The sequence below is a fragment of the Benincasa hispida genome, chromosome 8 (assembly GCF_009727055.1).
Source record: "Benincasa hispida cultivar B227 chromosome 8, ASM972705v1, whole genome shotgun sequence".
In the NCBI taxonomy this organism is placed as follows: Eukaryota; Viridiplantae; Streptophyta; class Magnoliopsida; order Cucurbitales; family Cucurbitaceae; genus Benincasa; species Benincasa hispida.
In genome coordinates this window covers 14,136,937-14,160,672 of record NC_052356.1, presented here as the reverse complement: position 1 = coordinate 14,160,672, position 23,736 = coordinate 14,136,937, and positions in this window count along the sequence as shown.

Genomic DNA, 23,736 nt, shown 5'->3' with positions numbered 1-23,736 from the left:
GAGGTGGAATGAGTATTTAGAGGCTTATTTTTAAAACTAAAAATTAAATGGTTATCAAACAAAATTTTAGTTGTCAAGATTTTGCATATGTGCGAGTTTGTGATTTTGGCTTATGTTGGGGTTGGGGGAGTGATTTGGTTGGAGTTTTTAGATAATTATGAGTTCCACAAGGATGCTAAATCTTAATAATTGTTGGATGTTAGATTTGAGTGGTTGCATGCCTCCTAATAATCATAAAGTAAAGTTATGATACTTTTGTTTGTCTCAGACCATCTAACTGTAAAAAACTGTTAGCTATATATACATTGTGACGATTAATGTCGTGCAAGCGTACACATCAAATTATAATATAGTTAAAATAATCTTGGTCGAGTATCGTTTTTAGGTATTTAATTTGATGATCTTTTAGTTATTCAGAGATCATTCTAATTTTAAGGTATCGACTATGATGTAAGTAAAGTAAATTAATCCTAAGAAAGCATTAATCATAAAAGTGATTAAGTATGAACATTTTTTTTCACAAAGAGATGCTTGAGGGTATAAATTTCATTAATGGATCTTCTAAACTCAATTGCTTTGACTCTTGAACCAATTAACACAAACACCTAGATCTAGAAGTCTTTCATCTGGATTGCCTCTCTTGAAGTAAATCTTTTCTTTTATTTAATTACTAATTACTAATATCTTGAAACTAGACAATTAAGCAAACATTAAAACCCTTAATCAACAATCTCTATCGTTTTTTTTTTATTATATCAGTATGTCCAATCAATAGTTTAGCATGCATGATCTAATATAAAACCCTCTTGTTACAGCAAGATAGTAAACCATAAAATCATTCAATTCAATTGCTGATCAACAATCAAAGCAAGAAGAATAGTCATGCCGAAAAGTGTTAATATCAATTGGAATTCAAGATCCACAAAAGTATTTAGCAATAATCTATAAAATTCATCTAGTAGATTAAGATAACATAACTTTCATAGATAGAATCATAGCTAGAATGCAAAAATACAAAGAAGAAAAAAAGACACGAAAGGGAAAGAGAGGTGTTATCCGGCATTTCGGTATTGTCTTAGAGGTTGAATCGACCCTCCAACATTCTTCGATTGACTCCAGCGCCAAAGAACCTTCGAAATATGTTCAAAACTCTCTCTCTGCCTTCAAAAGCCCAAGACTCGATGCTCAAAATGGCTAGAAACCCAAAGATTTCATAACCAAAACTTTCCAAAAATATGGTGGCATCACGACGCTATAAGGCAGTGTTATGACGCTGTCGATAAACAAAGCCTCCTTGCAAATCTCATTCTTTTGCTCAACTCTCAAAACCCACTAGCAAAGAACATTAAATCTTACCGTATCAAGCAATAACAGCTCTAAATTAAAGGCAAACAAAACACTTTTAAAGTGCTTTTCAGTGACCCTGAATAATTTATCTTAACCAAGGGAGGAAGGAGGAAATTAGGAATCTAAAACATACTTTTTTCTGAACTGCAATGCTTTTCTCAAAATCTCACAAACTTTCTGTCTCGCTATACTTTGGTTACCACATGTTTGCATCTTTGATAAGTTTGATACGCATATTAGTTTTAAATTTAATATGATGGATGTAATTTGTTGATAGAATGTTTTGAATCTAGTATCTGACACTCCAAATGATTAAGCACGAGAATGTTACAAACCATAATTGTATTCGTCTTTCTGCTATTTTACGTTATTCATGAGTTTGGCTCTAGGATTGAGAAGAGTGCGCCATATAAACTCTTTAACTTTACTCTCTACTAGCATCTCTAAATTTGTACTATGTTATTATCTCTCTAACAAATTTGATCTCTCCATCTACTTGTAGACTTAGCTAATACACTGTTAGTAAATTATGTAAATTTCTGTAGTGATTCATTGCAAAAATAGGTTGGCTTTTAATACAGTACGAAGAATAGGGTTGTCGTCCTCTGGGATTGAGGTACGAATTATGGCCACCATTTTTAGGAGGGACCATTCATCAATCTCTTCCATCGTACTTTTCATGAAGGTCTGTGTGGATCACTCCCCTTTTTTAGGTATTTGAAAAATAATGTCCACTGATATATTATTTTTTTAGTAAATAAGAATAAAGAGATTCAAACTACCAAACTTTTTGGTAGCTAATACATTTATATATCAATTGGAATTTATTCACTTTGACTATTATTATATTCATTTGAAGATATCATTGTTGCAATATCTTAGAATATAAAATTAATTTCAAACATTTAAGATTATATATTTTTCAATTAATTTACAGAAACTTATATATGTTAAGGAGTTTGTTATTATAGTATGATTGACTTATTTATTAAAGTAAAACTTGATCCACATGTTTTACAATATGTCCTAATTCCTATAAGATGTCCCAACAGATGTTAGGTGATAGACAAAAAATTCTAAATATTGTCAAGATTTTTCCTGGAGAGATGATTTATTTCGTCTTTGAAGATCTTCTCAAAGCAAGTAGTGTGTCAATCTTAGTGATTGTGAAGCAAGAAGCATTATTGATCTTGAAGGGTTTTTCTAGATTGTCGTGAAGCTTTATTCGTTCTCGAGAAAGAATCTCAAACTTAGAGGAAATCTAAGTTCATCACGTGGAGTGATCTTCATTTGACGGCAAAAAGATAAAAGTTCTTGGTGAGAGGGAGTCTCACACTTAACGGGAGTTTAAGGTTCATTGAGAGGGAGTTCATACTTAGGAAAGCTTAAATGATTGTTCACTAATATTCTTATACTTAGATGGAGCCTAAGTTTCATTGAGAAGGTGTCTCACACCCTAAAGGGAGCCTAAGGGATCATTCACAAAACTAAGCTATTCACGTGTCATTATAATCATCATTTATTTACATATAAGTAAAACATTTAATCGCTTGTCTTTATATTAATGAAAATATCTTTCTATGGCCATATTATCCCTTAGTCGTAGGTGGTATTGCATCAAACTAGGTTATCGAACTCTGTGTTCTATTATTGCTTTATTATTTTGTCTTTATCTTTGATGTTCTTGGACTTTGTGTAACATTGTGTGTAACAAGTTTCGTGGTGTGTTAAATAATCTCAGTATACTTTATTTCTTTTTTGGTTTTATCAATTTCAATTTAGGATTATTGTCTCTAGTTTATTCTGTACTTTTTATTGACTTCACTCTTGTTTCTCTTTGTTTGTGCAAGTTTTCAGGGTTGAATATTGAAGACCAAGAAAAAAAAATAAAAAAATTAATACATGGATAGAACAAAAGAATGTATTAGAATGCCTTGAATATGTTATTTGATGTTTCAAAATTTATTTTGTATTTGTATTTATATTATATTTTATGTGCGATTTTGGTTTTAGAGTTTAGAGAAAAGTGCACTATATAAACTTTTTAACTCTACTAGTGTATTTGAGTATGTAATCTGATATTTTCTCTTTAATAAGAAACTGCTCTGTCCTCCGGTCAATAGATATAGCTTACATACTATTAGTGAACTCTATAAATTTCTATGTCAATTCTCTATCGTTTATGTTTTCGATTTATCTTTGATTATTGATTTCATAATAGAAGGAAAGGAGAGAAAAGAAATGAGATTGAAAAGAGAGAAAAAAAAAACATATATAAAAATAGTCAGTGGCAAGCCACATGACTTTACACAGAAAGCTAAATTACTCTAAAAAAAGGACATAGAAGAAAAAAAATCATATTATTAATTATTGGCAAATTGAAAAAAAACATGCTTCATAGATTGATACGAGGAGTTCGTACTCGCAATTTGAATTGGATGAAGTACACGTGGAATGGACTGAATATTTAGGTCGCTATATCGGATAGACTTTCTATAAATTGTGTATGTGGCTACATGGGAATGCCTAAAACTTTTTTTGTATAAATGTTTTATTCAGCCATTATAGGCTATATAGTTAAAAGAAATGTGTGGTAGAGGATAGAATTTTAGTCTTGTGAATTTTGGAATACATAGCACATAATTGGTCTTACAATTGTGGAATTATCATATATTGGAATGGATTGATAGAGTAATGTAAATTTTTGGAATTATAGTACTGTTGTATGATTCGTCTTGTAAATTTTGGAACTGTTCATGTAGACATGAGTAATAGAAGAATGAAATTGTTTATTTTAGTATTCTCAATTGTTACTTGGATGTATTGGGTTGATATGTAGACCTGAAATATATGTGCAACTGTTTAGTTGATGGAATTGTCTTATTGGAACAAATGTAATGCAGGAAATGAGAAATGGAAATTAAATTTGAATATTTAATTTGGAAAAAAAAAAACATATATGACATTGAAAATGTGTCAAGAATTAGATTACTTGACCCTTATTTTGTGTCAAGATAAAAATATATTTGACAAATAAAAAATGTCAAGAATAATCACAATAATAAGTGTCAAGAATTAATGGACTTGACATGTCATTAATGTCAAGTGTATTATATTTCTTGACACGGAAAATGTGTTAAGAATTATTTCTCTTGATGTTTTTACAGTGTCAAGTTATCACACTATACTTGACACTCGAATAGTTAATGCTTTTATAAGTGTCAAATATACCATTTACTTGACATTGAAAAAACGTCAAGTAATCCAAATTCTGTAGTAGTGACACCATTAAGATATGGTACCCTCAAGCTTTTAATTATAAAAAATTAAACCTTTAAATATATACAAATGTTAAAATTAAACCATCAAATTTATATAATTGTGGAAATTAGAACATTTGTATAAGTTTGAAAGTTTAATTTTTATCATTTGGGAGTTTAATTTTTACAACTACTATAAGTTTGAGGATCAAATTATAACACTCGTATGAGTTTGAGGATTCAATTTTTACATTTAAAATTTGAGGTTGTAATTGTAACTATCACCATACTTTATTTAGGGGTGATTTTTATAACAGAATATTTTGCACGCAAAAAATGTTAATGAAAGAAGGTCGAAGTAAAAATAGAAGGATGCAACACATATGAGTATTTCACATGCAAAAAATATATTATTGTGTGTGAATCAATTCTCATATAAGTTGATGGAAAATAAATATAAAAAATATAGGATAATTGTAATGGATAATATTTTTAGGGATAATGATCAACTGTATAACAATATTTTAAAAGAATTGCAAATATAGCTAAGCTTGTCAGCGATAGACTTCTATTGCTGATAGACTCTAATCAGCAATATGGTTTATCAATGATAGACTCCTACCAGCAATATGGTTGTCATAGTTATATATATTTTTTTCTTTTTATATTATGCTATATCTATTAATATATTAAACTTGATTGCTATATTTGCATATATTGGCACTACAATTGCCAAAAAAAAGTGCACAAAAGTATAATAGGTTAAACTCATGGAAATTAATATAAGAAATCTAGGATATGTGAAAAGCTTCGAGACTACTTTTTTGTGAAATTTCGATTTTCCATAGTTTATTGCTTCAACATTCTATCTCAGGAAAATTAAAATTATGCTTTTAATTCGAGCCCTAATCTGTCCTTGAAAACATTTATTTATTTTAATGGTCATTTATTTGTGTGAGATGATTTTTAAAAATAGAAAAATAATGAAAATAATTTACACAAAATAGTAAAATCTTAGTTTTCTTTGATAGAGGCAATAGAAGTCTATCACTATCTATAAATGATAGAAACAAATGGAAGTCTATCATTGATACATGTTGATAGAAGTCTAACAGTATTTTTTTACTATTTCGATAAATAATTTGAAATTTTTTATCTCTGAAAATTTTCATTTATTTTTACTCACCATTTAGTTAACAAATGAATTATCGAATACAATTGGAATTCATAAGTATTTGAGCTCAATATTTGTTGTTGTTGCTATTGTTGTTGTTCAAATACCTCATTCAAGTGTTTGCATTAAAATGGAATCCAAAGTACGTGAAAAAAAAAGATGATATTTTTAATCTAAAAATTGTTACATGAGGTTCGATATAAAATAATAAGTTAAATTACAAGTGTAGTCCATGAACTTTGAGGTAATTATCTATTTGGTCATTGAACTTTCCAATTACATAATTTATTTCTAAACTTTCGAATTATTTAAAATTAATAGATCTTCTAGACATAAATGGATAGTTCAAGGTTCCATTTAGACACAATGTATATTTAGTAAATCAATCCATTTAAAAAAAAAAAATTGAATTTCTCAAAAAATTTATTAACACAAATTAAAAGTTCATGAATCTATTAGACATAAAATTGAAAGTTCAGAGATCAATTGAAAATATAAGGACTAAAATTAACACAAATATTGTCAAAGTGAACTTAGCTCAGTAACGATTGACATAGTCTTCCTTTTTAAAAGTTGGAGGTTTGATAAAGTCAATGGTATGTATAATGGAAATATTTTTCCAAATAAACCAAAATCATTTATTTATTTTTGGTTTTTGGTGGTGGGGGCTCCAAATAAAAGAAAAAATGAAGAAGAAAAACAAAGTGGATCACAGCTGAAAACAAAAGATGGAAGTCAGCTTTTATGAGTAGAGAGTGTGTGTTTGTTCCATTAGATGGGTTGTGGAAATTAAAAATCCTAACTTTGTTTGTGAGTTTGACACACAATTCTTGATTATGACAGATTCCTCACATTTCCCTTCTTTAAGGATTTGGATCTTCCCACATAAAAGGGAGAATTCAGTGCCCTTTTCCCCATTTATATTATTCATCTTCATATCATCCATTCTCATCTTTTTTCACATCTTTCAAATCCCACTACATCAACCTAAATTTCATTCTAATTATATATTGACCAAATGTACTGTCTTTGGTTAAATTATAAATTAACCCAAACTGTGTTTATGCACTCACCAAATAATATCAACCATTTCTCTTTTCATGTAATAATTGTGTTACCTCAACAATCATAGGGCGAGGGGTCCAACCGTTCGCTTTAGAATAGTAATTAATGTCTTATCCATTGAATTATGTTTAAGTATTTGCACATTTTTTACCATGTGTTAATTAGTAAAAAAATTGTTAGTCTTTTAAAGTGAGAGGAAAACAATTTAAACTATAAAAACTAAATTATATTGAGATTTGTAAATTATAAAGACTAATTAAAACTTTAATAAAATCACAGACGTTGTAATAAAAAAAAACCATAGGTGGAAGTTGTAATTTATCATATTCTTTGTTAAGTAGAAGCTATTACTGTGAAATCAACCATTTATTTTACAGTTAGAATTCTCAACTAACTTGTAAATCCTATATATAAAGGATATTAAGATCAAAAAATAGTATGAGCGTAATTAGTGAGATAAAAAAAAAAAAAAACTTATCTACTTTCGTTTTAGCTCTATATTTTCTCAAAGAAATCATCCGTAACAGCTCCTCTCGTGGATGTAGGTTTCATTGGCCGAACCACGTTAAAACTTTGGTGTCTTCTTCCTCTTTTTGACCTTGCATGTCTCATTAACGTTCATCTTCTCATAGCTTCTTCTTCTTCTTCTTCGTCCATCTTGCTCTCACTGTGAATCGACTTCAAAAGAGAGAAAAAGAGAAGAAGTGAAATTTCTTTCAATTGTGTTTTAATCAAAATTAATTGAAAGTTGATAAGGTAAAGGTACATCACCTTTGCGTGTTGCAATAATCAACATACCAGGCCATCTTAGGTTCATTTGTTGCAGCAGCAAAAGTTCACCTCTCAATTGATCTTATTACCTCATTTGGGCCTCAGTAGAAACATCCCAAGCTCAACAAATTGATATCAGAGTCTGCAAGGACAAATCGGGAACTTCAAGAACTTCAAATAAAGTAAATCTTGGAGCTTAGAAACAAGTAAAGAAACAAGACTATGGTAGTTACAAGGTATGACATCGAGAAATTTGATGGCAAAAGAGATTTCAGCCTATGGAAGGCTAAAATCAGGGCTGTTTTGGGGTAACGGAAAGCTTATAAGGCTTTAGAAGACCCCCTCTAAGCTGCCTACTACTATGACAACAAATGACAAAGAGAACATGGAGTTAATTGCACATGGGACTCTCGTTTTGAATCTACAAACAGTGTTTTTCGACAGGTAATTAATCAAGACACTGTCTTTAAAATGTGATCAAGGTTAAATGAATTGTATAAATCAAAGATCTTCCTAATATAATGTTCTTGAGGGAAAGATTTTTTACATTCAAGATGAATCCATCTAAAACCCTAACAGAAAACCTTGATGATTTCAAAAAGATCACAATAGAATTTAAAACTCAAGATGGCTCAATAGAGGTAGATAATGAGCATTTATACTTCTTAATTCACCTCCAGAGGTGTATAAGGATGTATTATCATTTCTGCTCTTAGAACAGAAGAAATGAATTATTGTATAATAAATAGGAAAAGCCAAGTTTTAAAGGTCTATTTGTGAAAGGCATGAACCAACATCATAACAAAGAAAAGGGCAAACAATCATTTACAGATGAAAATAAAAATAAGTCTAAGATTAGATGCAAATATTGCAAGAAAGAGGGTATCTAGTCAAAGACTGTATACCCCTAAAGTGGAAAAACGAGCAAAAGATAAAAAACTAGAAAGCTCAGTCAACACAGTTAGGTGAAGTTTCAGTGGGAGGAGACTCATTCTTCTACTCGGATGCCTTAGCCACTTCAAATCAAAGGGTAGAGCTTGAAAATATAGCAAAGAGCCTTGATTGGGGGTTAGATTCAGGGTTTTCCTTTCACATGACACTCAACAAGGACTGTTTAACTCATATAAGGAAATGGATGGAGGTTCTGTCTACATGGGTAATAATAATTCATGTCCTGTGATTGGCATTGGTTCAATCCCTCTTAAACTTGAAGATGGACCAGTTAAACTTTTAAGGAATGTTAAACATGTGCCCAAACATGAAAGAAATCTAATATCTTTGTACATGCTTGACACAATAGGTTGTGAATAAAGAGGAAAAGGAGACTACTCTGAAGTTTGGAAAGATTCCAAACTAGTGTTTAAGAGAGTAAAGATAAATGGGGTGTATGTTGTCCAAGGTGTTCAGAGAGTTCATTGAGCTTCGGTTGTAACTCACAAGGAGCCTACTGATGGAGACCTATGACATAAAAGACTTGTACACATTAGTGCTAAAGGTCTTGAAGCTCTAGCTAATCAAGGAATCCTACCTAAAGGGGTTCATCAAGACCTTTCCTTTTGTGAGCACTGTGTAATTGGGAAGACCACAAGACAGAGGTTTGTTAAAGCTCAGCACAGAACCAAAGCAATTCTTGACTATGTACACTTAGACCTATGAGGTCCCTCATTAATTTCATCTCTAAATGGCTCTAGATAGTTCCTAACCTTCATTGATGATTTTTCTAGGAAGAGCTGGCTTTATTTTCTTAAAACCAAAGATTTAGTCTTTGAGAAATTTAAAGAAAGGAAAATTATGGTGGAAAAAAAACAAAATGTCAAGTTAAATACCTTAGAACAGATAATGGGCTTGAGTTTTATGTAGAATAGTGCAATATTTTTTTCAAGTAGCATGGGATTCTCAGACACAAAACAGTCAGGTATACACCTCAACAAAATTAGGTGGTAGAGAGGCTGAATATAACTATACTTGAAAAAGTAAGAAGTCTGTTGTCAGATGGTATCCTACCAGAGAAATTTTGGGCTGAAGCAGCCTTCTATATAGTCTATACAATCAATAGATGCCCTTATGCATCTCTAAACCTACTCACTTTTGAAGAGAGGTGGACTAAGAACATTTTTAACCTAAACAGCCTAAGGGTTTTTGGGTGCAGTAGTTTTATTCATCAAAACAAAGGAAAATTGAATGCTCGATCTATCAAATACATGTTTGTGGGGTTCATTGAAGGTGCAAAAGTTTCAGACTACGACATCATATTGAAAGAAAGTGTGTGACCAACAAAGATGTAATTTTTAGGGAAAATGAAATGTTTATGTAGAAAAGTAATTTCCTTGAACAAACACTTAAGAGTTGACTGATAAAGTTGAGGTAAAGCACTCATTTATTCATAATTCAACTCCCTCAAGCTCAAATTCTGAAAATACTAGTGGTATAATGTCTCAAAAAGAAGAAGAAGAAGAAGAAGAAGAAGAAACAACCATTGAATTTGAGCAAGAAGGTCTAGACTTTAAAAACTACTCCTTGGCTAGAGATCGAAAAACGAGACTATAGTTCCACCCCCAAGGTATGAAGTTGATTACATCAATCTAGCATTAAGTGCATCAAAAGAAGTGAGTGACTTAGAACTATCCATATTTGAAGAAGCAATAAGTTGTGCTAATGTAAGAAGCTGGATAGAAGTTATAAATGAGGAGATTGAATCCCTAAAGAATAATGAAACTTGGGACTTAGTTCCTCTTCCTAGGGGTTGTAAACCTATTGCATCTAAGTGGATCTACATATATAAAGAGGGCACCCCTAATGTACAAAAACCTAGATTTAAAGTTAGGTTTGTGACTAAGGGATTCACATAGAAATAGAGAATAGACTACAATGAGATATTCTTGCTAATGGTTAAACAAACCTCAATGAGAATGCTTCTCTCTCTAGTAGCACAATAGAACCTAGAGCTAGATCAGCTTGATGTTAAAATAACATTTCTACATGGCTACTTGGAAGAGATAATATGCATGTGTCAACCTAAATGTTACCTAGCCAAGGGGAAAGAAAATCATTATTGACTACTTAAAAAGTTCATTTATGGACTAAAATAATCCCCAAGGTGCTGAAACAAAATGTTTGATGACTTCATACTAAAGTTGGTTTCCTAAAAAGCTCCTATGACAGTTGTGTTTACTTCAATTCCAAGTTCTTTAAGAATTTTATTTACTTATTACTATATGTGGATGACATACTTCTATCAAGAAGTACTAAGAGAAGTTGAAACAAGTAAAAGACCTTCTAAAATACGAATTTGAAGTAAAAGACATGGATTGTCCAAGAAGAATACTAAGCATTGACATTGAAAGAACACAAAAGGGCAAAAATTATACATCAGTTAAGTCAAGTATTATGAAAAATTAATTTAGAAGTTTCATATGAAAGAAGAAAAAAAAATCAACACACCCATTGCACAACATTTCAAACTATGAATAGGGGATTCACCAAAAGAAATAGAGCTTGAACATAAAAAACTAATGTCTACAGTGCCCTACTCCTAAGTAGTGGAAAGTCTCATGTATTTGATGATTTCAACAAGACTAGACATAGCTTATGCAACTAGATTGGTTAGTAGATACATGGTCAACCCTGGTAGGAGGCACTAGGAGGCAACCAAGGGGATCATTAGATATCTAAAGGGTTCTAAAGAAGCAAAACTTCTATACAAACAAAGTATTGACTCAGAATCATAATTATTTGGTTTTGTTGACTCAGACTATGCAGGGGATCTCGATAAGAAAACATCCTTATCGGGATATTTGGAAGCTGTGTACTAAGTTGAAAAACTTCCTTGCAATCAGTCGTACCTATTCTACCACTAAAGCAGAATTCATTGCTCTATCTGAGTCAGTAAAGAAAGGCTTATGGTTATGAGGTTTATTACAAGACTATGGTATCACACAAACAACAATAATTTTTTTTTTTTGTGATAAATAGAGTTGTTGGGAATGTCCTAGAACTCGCAGTTCGTGTTAAACATTATATTTATCAATAATAATGACTTGTTGATTTTGCATCTTATTTTGAAATTCCAATAAATGTATTCTTGGCTATGGTTTGAATACTGTAACTTTATGTAGTGACATAAATAGGATCAAGTTGATAGTATATAGCCTAAAAGGTCTAATAAGTATATAGATGAAATTGGGTATCTCATCCTGGTAACACTATTAGATACGACCCACTTTATAATTGTTACAAGTTACAAGAAGTTGTAAAGTGCTACAAACGATATGATCCATAAATTGTTCATATTGAGACATGGAGCGGGGGCATCCTATGCAATGAGTTTGCATATAGACTGGACAACGAAAATAGTCACTTTTCTTTATAACGACCGTTTACTGTTAAGACTGACTATTTCATTTATCATATAACCTAGGTTAACTCAATCTTAATCCTGAGTTAGTTATGAACTCCTGTTTGTTTGAGATTATCCTTTGATCTGCAAACGGTGAGAGTAGTTCAACAACACTGCTCAATAAGCTTACCATTTTGGGGATGAGACTGGATGAATAGCTGGGGACATAGCCTTGTAAGACGAAATTCACTTCTGCCCTATTTAGGGTTATCAGATAGGTTGTTCTCTTAAGTACTGATACCACGTGTTGAACAATCGGGGTCCCGCCTTCTCATGATAGAGAAAGGATTTGATTCATAGAGATTATGAATAAGAATAGCTCATTAGAGGGTCAGTAGAAACTTAAGGAACAAGATGTATTCACAGGGGTAAAACGGTAATTTTGACCTAGCTGTGATTACGAACAACCTGTGAAGGATCGACTTCTGATTATAGTTATTAAGTGGACATAATATATCTACAGTGAGGGGAGTTCAACTATGGGCTATAGTGGAGTGTCCAATTAGTTAACGAATGGGAGTTAGATCGGACTAATGAATTTAGCCGATTAATCTTAAATCGTTTGAGCCCATGATCTGTAGGTCCGCGAGGTCCCCCTACTAGCTCGTAAATGGTTAAGTTTTAGAGTAGCTTGAGAAATTAATTTGAAACATTCAAATTAAATGGAATAGGATAATATATATTTAAATATGATTTAAATATATGAAGATGATTATTGTGCAAAAATTAATTTAATATTTGATATTAAATTAATTAATATTTTAAATTAATTTATGAAATTAATTTTAGAAAATCATTTTTCAGTTTTATCAAATCAAAAATGGTTTTTGAAATCAATTTTGATTTTAAAAGAAAATTGGAAAAACGGTTTTGCATGCTTTCAAAATGGAAAATGTTGATTTTCTAATATCATTTTCTTCATGCACACACAAAATCCATTGCCTTCTCTTCATTAATACTCCAAACATGAGCTGCAAGCCATGCAATTCTCTTCTTTGCATGTTCTTCTGCAACAAATAAAGAAATTTGATGTTATTTGAAGGCATGCTAATACAGAAATTTTGAGAAAAAATTTCAGTGAGAAGAAAGAGTTCTTCCAATTGAGTTACTGTGAGTTCTTCACTGTTCTTCATCATTTCAAGCTATTCTTGAGTCCCACAACTTGATCCAAAGCTCCAAGAGGATTGTGGGGAAGATCTTGAGGTGGTTCACAACGATCTTTGGTGAAGACTGCTGCTGTACAATCAAGTTCTTAGAGAGTTCTTCAAAGGCATGATCTTAAAACTCTCTTTTTAGAAGAGCATGCTTTAGTTTATGCCAAAATTAGTGAATTTGAATGCTTATGGATCCTTGATACTTCCGCTGCATGTTATTTAACTCTAACAAGAGTACCATATACATATATCTAAAAGTTTATAGTATCACAATCGTACAAAGCATATAGATGTAAAGTACCACTTCATCAGAGAACAAATAGAAGATGGAAAAATTGAAGTTCACAAAGTTCATGATTCGGACAATGCCTTAGGTATGTTGACAAAGACAGTTCTTCCACTTAAGCTTCGAAAAAATGTCTTGATATCATTGGGTTTGAGCTACCCGAAAAAGGTTAGAAGAAGAGAGATCAATAAAAAGGAGCTACTTATTAATCAACAAAATGTTGATTTCAAAGTGGAGATTTGTAAAGAAGAAGGTATTACTGTGAAATCAACTATTTATATTATAGTTAAAACTCTCAGATAACTTGTAAATCCTATATATAAAGGATATTAAGATTAAAAGATAGTATGAATGTAATCAATGAGGAAAAAAAAACTTAGCTGCTTTCATTTTAGCCGTGTATTTTCTCTAAAAAATCATTAGTAACAGTTCCTCTCGTGAATGTAGGCTTTATTGATTGAACCACGTTAAAAAAATGGTGCCTTCTTCCTCTTTTTGACCTTACATATCTCACTAACCTTCATCTTCTCATAGCTTCTTCTTCATCTTCGTTCATCTTACTCTCACCATGAATCAACTTCAAAAGAGAGAAAAAGAGAACTGAAATTTCTTTCAATTGTGTTTTAATCTAAATTAATTGAAAGTTGATTGAGGTAGATGTACATCATCTTTGCTTGTTGTAGTAATCAACCTACGTGGACACCTTAGGTTTACTCATAGCAGTAGCAAGGTTCATCTCTAAATTGTGTGTGTGTGTGTGTGTGTGCGTGCGTGCGTGTGTGTGGTCAACAACAAGTGTGTTCCAAAAAAAATTATTCGAGCCAATTCATGGAAAATGACGATTTGGACAAAGTTCCAACAATCGAGGCAATTCATGGAAAATGACGATTTGGATGCCGTCATTTCTGAGGTAAATATGGCTTCAAAGCTTGGTGGATTGATATTGGTGCTACTAGGCATATTTTTAAGGACAAGTCATTTTTCATTACAGACGAGAAATTAGATGGCAACGGTAAGCTGTACATGGGAAATGCTTCAACTGCCTTAGTGGAAGGCAAGGGAAAGTTCTTGTTAAAATGAACTTCTGGAACGATACTTACTCTTAATGATATATGGCATGTGCTAGAGATTCAAAAGAATCTAATATCAGAAACCCTACTTAACAAAAATGGTTCAAGCTTGTATTTGAGTCAGATAAATTTATTTTGACAAAGGGGGGGGGTATGTATGTGGGAAAAGACTATCTGATTGATGACATGTTCAAATTGAATGTACTGGCATAAATGCCAAAGAATAATAATAATATCAACTCTTCTGCTTATATTGTTGAGTTATGTGAATGCATGACATTCTAGATTGGGACATGTCAATTATCGTTCTTTAAATAGAATGGTAAGTTTAGGACTATTGCCAAATTCTAACATTGATAATAGACAAAAATGTGAAATTTGTGTTGAATCAAAGTTTACTAGAAAGTCATTTTCATTTGTGGAAAGAAGTAATTGGTTACTTGATTTAATCCACAGTGATGTATGTGACATAAAAAGTACTTCGACACGAGGTGATAAGAGATAATTTGTCACATTCCTTGATGATTGTAGAAAATATTATTACGTATATTTTTTATATAGTAAAGATGAAACCTTTAATATTTTTAAAACATATAAGGCAGAAGTTGAAAATCAACTCGAGAATAAAGTAAAGAAGCTCAAATCAGAAAGAGGTGGTGAATATGAATCATAATCACCTTATGAATTATGTGAAGTTAATGATATAATTCATCAAACTACAATATCTTATACACCACAACAAAATGGTGTAGATGAAAGAAAGAACTAAACTTTAAAGGACAAGGATAATTGCATGTTAAATAGTTTAGGTTTACCTCACAATTTGTGGGGGGGAAGCTTTGTTGACAACAAATTTTATACTAAATAGAATTCCACATAAGAAAACTAATAAATCACCTGATGAAGTGTGAATGGAAAGCTACCCTCATATAAAATGCTGAAAGTGTGGGGGTGTTTGGCAAAGGTACAAGTTCCTTTACCAAAAAGGACTAAACTTGGGCGTAAGACAATTGATTGTCTTTATAGGCTATGCAATACATAGTGCTTTTCTATAGATTTTTGATAATTAAATTAAAAATATATGATATCAATAATAATAGCATAATAGAATCTATTGAAGCTGAATTTTTTTAGGATATTTTTCCTTTAAAAGAGGAAGGACATAAAGTTATGGTTACCAAAATAATTAATGAGGCTAGCTCTTTGAAAAGTTAAGACGATCAAAATACTAAGTATAAACCTAGAAGAAGCAAAAGAACTAATAAAGCTACTTCTTTTGGACTTGATTTCTTAATTTATATGATAGAAGGTGAGCCTCACACTTTTCAAGAAGCTGTATCATCTTTTGATGCACCTTATTGGAAGGAAGCTATCAATAGTGAGTAGAATCCATTTTACAGAATAATACATGGGTATTGGTAGATTTACCTCCTGGAAGTAAACCAATTGGGAGTAAATGGATTTTTAAGAGAAAACTAAAGGTTGACGACACTATTGATAAGTACAAAACTTAGTTAGTAGCTAAAGGCTTTCGCCAAAAAGAAGGACTAGATTTCTTCGATACCTTTTCTCTAGTGACGAGGATTGTAGCTATAAGGATGTTAATTGCAATAACAGTTTTACAAAATTTGGAAATACACCAAATGGATGTAAAAATTGAATTTTTAAATGGAGATTTAGATGAAGAAATTTATATGGAACAACCTAAAGGGATATCGTTAAAGAACATGAAGACAAAGTTTGTAAACTTGTTAAGTCTCTTTATGAGTTGAAACAAGCACCTAAATGATGACATGAAAAGTTTGATCACACTATGTTATCAAATGGATTTAAGATAATTGAGTGTGATAAATGTGTCTATGTTAAAACCATAGATCAAGAGTATGTGATTGTTTGCTTGTATGTGGATAATATATTAATAATGGGCACAAATAGAAATGTTATTGATTCCATTAAAAAGATGTTGAAATCAAACTTTGATATGAAAGACCTTGGTCTTGCTGATGTTATCTTTGGAATTCAAATAACAAGAAATCCAAGTGGATACATACTTTCTCAATCTCATTATATAGAGAAAGTGCTGAGAAAATTTGATCATTTTGAGAGTAAGCCGACTGTTACTCAGTTTGATCCAAATTGTAATTTGAAGAAAAATAATGATGAAGGTGTGTCTTCTCTAGAATATCCTAGAGTTATTGGTAGCTTAATGTACATAATGAATTGTACAAGACTTGGTATTACCTATTCAATAGAAAGGTTAGCAAGATACTCTAGCAATCCTGGGCATGATCATTGGATTGCGTTAGTCAGAGTTCTAAGGTACTTGAAATACACTTTAGACTATGGATTGCATTATACGAGGTATCCACATGTACTAGAAGGATTTAGTGAATTGGATTTCTAATAACATGGAGACTAAATCAACGAGTGGGTATATTTTTACCTTAGGTGGAGCAGCTATATCATGAAAATCTTCAAAACAGACGTGTATAGCACGTTCTACTACGAAATAAGAGTTTATAGCTCCTAATATAACATGAAAAGTAGCTGAATTGCTTCAAAATTTTCTTGAAGATATTCCACTGTGGTCAAAGCCCGTAAGTGCAATATGTATTTATTGTGACAATTTAATGACTTCTATGAGAGCCAAGATTAATGTCTATAATGGAAACTCACGACATATTAGAAGCAAGCATAATTCGATAAGATAATTATTCTCTAATGGAATAATTTTTATTGATTATGTGAAGCCAAAAGAGAATATTGCAGATCCTTTGATGAAAGAATTGTCAAGAGAGCAAGTCAGATATACATCAAGGGAAATGGAGCTAAAGTCTATGAAATGAGTTATTTGGTAGTAACCTAACCTAGTTGACTGAGCATCCCAAGATCTAGGTTCAATAGACAAACTAGTTGGATAATTCATAATTGACACACCAAGAAACTTATAGTATCTTTCCATTTTTGTGATGTTCTAGATTGTGTGATCTGTTGATGTTAAGGTTATATTGATATCTTGTTTTACGAGAGGAGTAGTGACAGTATGCTTTTAATCAATATGACCTATATGAGAGTAGAAGTAGGGTCGTTTCTATGAGAACTTTTCAAATGGATTATGTTCTTTAAAGCTCTCATGAATTCAGGATTTTGTCCAGGACCAAAATGGACACAAACATATAGAATTCAAAGATACAAGATGAGTTGTGTGTAATATCTGTTGTTTCAATTCACCAATGAGAAGGATAGTTCCAAAGCTTAATCTCACTATTTCCTCGGTAAATTTGATGGATATTCACTAATGAAGGATTAAGTCCAGAAGACATCTCTCCAATGCATAACTTATCTGTTGCTCTCAACGGTGTTGTTTAATTTTTCTCACTTTCTTTCACATGGGGGATTGTTGGATATATATAGTGAAAGAAAGTGAAAGTTTTATGAAGATTTGAAACATAAAACGAATTTAATTGTGTAGATTAAATTTATTGTTTAGGAACTTTCAAATTGAACTGAAACTTCAAATTAAAATGATGTTTCATGTACAAATTTAAAATGTATGAATAAGTTTGTAGTTTTTTTCAATTTGAATGAGTTATGTTTGATTTTTGTCAAGTAACAACTCAATTAAGTTAAATTTGACAAAGGTTTCATTTTTTGTATTTATTTGATATTATTTTGTAATTTGGCTAAGTTGCTAGTCTATAAATAGCAACTTGGTTCTTCATTTGTAGCATCCCATTCCAAATTGAAGAGTTCTCTCCTTTCTTTCTTTCTTTCTTTTGTTCTTGAGTCGAGTTGGACAATTTCTCAAGAGTTCTGCCAGATCCGAGTAGTTTGAGGTTGTAGTTCTATCGAAATTAATCGTTGTATCCTAGTGAGACAATCGTTGTTGTCTGTTTGCAACCCATGTAGAGTGAATAATTGTCTTCAGGATAGCGCTTACCAGAACCATGCCTCAACTATGTTTTGAGTTTCCAAAGGTTTTGAAGTTCTTTGAAGTCTTTGGTTATTTTCATATCTAAGCCTTGTTACACCATCTGGTTTTTGTTTGAGTTTGAATATTATATATTGGGTGTATTATTTCTAGTAATTGAGGTGTAATCAGTTTGATAGTGTATTTGGTTCTATATATACCATTTTCTTAACAAGATTTGGCTTTACAACTGAGTCTTGATAAGAGCACACTTATAGGTGATCAGAAGTGGGATGAATGTAAGAAGACTTGAGGTGGGTACTTTGTTCGAGGGGAGAGTTGTTAGGAGTGCAAAAAAAAAATCTCGCATTGGTTAGTTAGGAAGGAAGTGATTATGAGTATATCATTGGGGACAATTATCTTTATTGGCATGTGATTTTTTTTTAATTAGTACATCAATTGTGGGGATGGAGGATCAAACCTCCAACCTTAATTTTGGGTGGTTTTGAGAGCAAAAATATGGGAGTTTATGTTCAAAGTTGAGAATATCATACAATTATGGAGATAAGAGCATGTTTTCATGTCCTTATCACTACTCATCATTAGATTACCAAATCCTGGACACAATCTTCCTAGAAATGGAGAGCCCCTTGCCTCGCCTTTTCTAGCAATTCATATCGATTTTGATTTTTCTGCACCATATTTAGATCTGCTTCTTCTTCAATTCGGAATTGCCAAATCTCTCTTTCGCGCTCGAGAGAGAACGATTCCTCGTAGATTCTTCCATTCGTTCCTTTTATCTTAGGCATCTCAGAATGCTATCGAGTGTATCCCTATTTTCTTATCTAGATGTAAACGAGCAAGGTTCGCTCATTTACATGAAAGTAAGTAAGTAAGGAATGCTTTTCCGAGAAATAGATTTGAGATATACTTGTGAATAAAACAAGTCTCTTGTCTTGGTTTGATCAACCATAAGCCCTATGGAAAAAGGCTTCTAGTTTAAGATAGGTTGTCCCATATTAGCCGGCCAATCAACAAAGATATATGGCTCTCAATATGCTGCAGAAAAGGCTATCTGTTATAATACCTGAATAATTTTGACTATGATATCGAGAAATTCCAAAACACTATTTTTGGTTGTTAAGTTATAGCAACACTGAGCAACATCCAACAGCTCCAGTCCTTAAATTTTAAAAAAATCAAATAAAAAAGTTGAATTTATATATATCTATATACATATGTAGGAAAAATTTCATAGATAGAAAAAATGTCAAACTATTTACAGAAATAGCGAAAAAAAATGAAACATTGATAGACATTGATAGACTTCTATCAGCGTTTATAGTAATATACTTCTATTAGTTTCTATCACCGATAGACACTGATAGATTTCTATTAGCTTCTATCAAAGAAGATTAAAATTTTTCTATTTTATTTAAATAGTTTACTTTATTTTTCTATTTTTGAAAATCCCCTATATATGTGCATATATATATATATATATATATATATATATGTTGTCCCAGATAACTATGATTCTCTTGTTTGCAGTCACAAACAACTCAAAATTAATGGTCAAGTACACTTCAAGACTCAGGGAAGGCTGTATGCTTAAGGCTTCAAAACTCTTCAATCGTTTACCTGAAGGCAGCTGAATCGTGTAGACGAAGCTCCAAAGAATTAAACGATTGTTCAATTATGTAAACGATAGTACGAAGCACTAGATGATCATGTAGACGATAGTTGTGTAGAACTAAACAATCGTATAGACGACAACGAAGGAACTAAACAATCGTATAGACGATGCGAGGCGGAGCTAAATGATCGTGTAAATGATGTGATAGGAACTAAACGATTATGTACACGATACTTAAGTAAAAGCTAGACGATCATAGAGAAAGAAAGAAAGAACACAAGTATTTAAGTGGTTCAGCCAAAGGCCTGCGTCCACTGTGCAAATCGGGAGGGTCTCTTTTATTACTTCTTTTTTAAACTTCTTACAGAATGAATACCTTGCTCTCTCTCTTATTCGTTATTCTCACATTCGTTTTCTTTTTATACAAGCACTCATGGTCAACAAAGAAGCTCTGGTGGTTACAACAATATAACAGAAAGAAGACGACAACGTTCATCTGCCTGCAACTTCATTTCTTGTCTTTGGTTCTTTCTGTAAGAATTTCCACCTTTGTAAGCATCAAGAGTACCTTTCCCTCTTTGCTTGTTGAACTGACTTGAGCTAACCTTTTTCAGGTAACTCGAACTCGAGAGGGTGCAAGCATCGACCAAGCTTGCTTAGTGAAACTATTTTGGTTAGCATATCAGCTACATTGTCTGACGTATGTATTTTTACTACCTTAACTTCCCCTTTCTCAATCTCTTGTCTGATAAAATGGTACTTAATGTCAATATGCTTGGTTCTACTGTGAAACTATTGGTTTTTAGTTAAGTAGATAATGCTCTGGTTGTCACAATATATTCTCACCTTTGTTTGTGTAATGCCGAAATCATTTAGTAAATATTTTAGTCACAAACCTTCTTTCACAGTCTCAGACAGTGCTATAAACTTTGCTTCTGTTGTGGAAAGGGCAACAATAGACTGCGAACTACCCTTCCAAGTTATCAAATTGTTTCCCCATAGGAAAACATAACCAGATAGTGAGCGCCCCCTATCCAAATTCCCTACGTAATCATCATCAACATAGTCATACATTTCATCATTGGAAGGATCATTCTGTTTATATAAGATCCTTACTTCCTTTGATAAACAGAGAACCTCGGTATCCATTTGACTGTTTCCCAATGTCATTTACCATAATTTTCCATGTACCTACTGACCAAACTTGTAGCATAAGACAAATTTGGTCTGGTTGAAGTCATTAGGTACATGAGAGATCCCACTACCTGGGAATAGGAAACAACCTTCATATGGTTTATGTGATCTTCATCTGTGCTTTTAAGACTGTTTGCAGCTAAAAGCTTAAAATGAGGTGCAAGTGGAGTGCCAACTGGTTTAGCACCTTCCATTTTGAATCTTTGCAATATTTTTCCATAGTATTCTGATTGACTTACATATAATCTGTCATGTTTTCTATCTCTGTCAATCTCAATGCCTAGAATCCTTCTAGATTCCCCTAGCTCTTTTATGTCAAACTCTTTCTTTAGAAGCATCTTAACTTGCCTCAACTCTTCTTTGGAACTTCCAGCCAGTATTATATCATCTACATAAAGAAGTAGATAAACCGGTTCCTTGAAGCTTTTAGAGTTTGTATACACACACCAATCATAGGAACTTCTCTTGAATCCTATTTTGGAGATTACTTCATCAAATCTCTCATACCAACACCTTGGTGATTGCTTGAGCCCATAGATAGACTTGTTTAGTAGCACATCAAGTCTTCTTCAAGTTTTCTTCTCCTTTTTTCACATACCCTTGAGGTTGCTTCATGTAAATAGTCCCATTCAACAATCCATGTAAAAAAGTTATCTTTACATCCAATTGGTTTAATTCCAAGTCCTTTTGAACAACTAAGGAGAGGAGTAGCCTAATGGATGTGCGTTTTACCACTGGAGAAAAGACCTCAGTGTAATAAATACCTTCCTTTTGTATTTACCCCTGGAATTTCTTCTTTAAACTTGTAAATCCACTTACCGAAATAGGTTTGTACCCTTTAGGAAAAGGTACTAGTTTCCAAGTATCATTTTGGTTGAGGGACCTCATTTCATCATTCATTGCCTCAATCTACTGTCTACCATCAGGGCTGTTAGTTGCTTCCTCAAAGTTGGTGTGTTCATTGTTGCTTAATGAAATGGCAACACTTGAAGCAGCACTAGCAAAGTCAGATTCTTGATATCTTGTAGGGGGCACAATGGTTCTTCTAGTTCTGTCTCTTGCTAAGGAATAATTCTATAAATCTCCATGTGTCTCTACTTGTTCACTTGACACATGTTCATTAATCTCAGTATTGTCATCACCTTCAACTTCTAGATTTTAAGAAGAAGAAGAAGCTCCTTGATCATTTTCGAGGCTCCACCTCAAACATTGTACTACTAGTCTTAGACATGGATGTAGATGGTAGCTCGAACATCATAAACATTTCATTTTCTCTGAACACAACATCTCTACTATTAACACATCTCTTCTCAATAGGGTGCCATAGTTTATAACCCTTCACCCCTGGTGTAAAGCCTAGAAACAGGCATTTGACAACCCTAGGTTTCAATTTACCTTGGGTTTGATGCACATAGCCTACACACCCAAAAACCTTCAAGTGTTCCAGCTTGGGAAGCTTCCTGTCCACCTTTCTTCTGGAGTCTTCAGCTCAATGGACTGATGTGGGCACCTATTTAGAGTGTAAATTGTGTAGGACACAGCTTCAGCCCAATATTTCTCAAGTAAAAGTGCATTGGACAACTAATATCTAACCCTTTCTAGCACTGTTATGTTCAATTTTTCAGCAACTCCATTTTGTTGAGGTGTATACCTCACTGTTCTATGCCTCACAATGCTATTTTCCCTGCAAAACAAGTTGAACTCCTCTCCAACGAAACTCTAAACCATTGTCAGTTCTCAAGTGTTTAATATGTTTAGAGGTCTGCTTTTCAATCAAGGTCTTCCATTCTTTGAATCTACTAAACACTTCATCTTTGGTTTTTAGAAAGTAAACCCAAATATTCCTTGAGTAATCATCAACAAAAGAAAGAAAGTACCTTGCTCCACTTAGAGATGGAGAGAGAGCTAGCCCCGATAAGTCAGAATGCACATATTCAAGTATCTCCTTGGAGGTGTGCTGTCTTTTAGGGAAGCCTTGCCTTGTTGCCTTGCTTATAATGCAATGTTTACAAAATTTCAAGCTGTCTCCAATACCTTTAGGAAGAATCCCCTGTTTTGAGAGAACTTGCAGCCCTCTCACACTAATATGATATAAGTTTTTGTGCCATAGCTCATCTTCCATGGATCCTTCATCAGTTGCCATTAAGGCCGAATGTGCCATTTGCATATTTTTAATGACATACAAGCCATTCACTTTGGTTGCCACCAACACTACTTTTGAATCTTTAATTATTTTAAAAGTGCCTCCAACTCCTCTGTATTCACAACCAATGGAGTCAAACATCCCCAATGATAAGAGATTTCTCTTCAATGTAGAACATGCCTCACGTTCCTAATCAACTTCACTGAACCATCTTGCATCTTCAAGGATATATACACTATTCCAACAGCCTTACAGGTATTGTTATTTTTCATGTAGATCAGCTCTCTATCTCACTTCTTGTAGGTACAAAACCACCCTTTAGATGGTGTC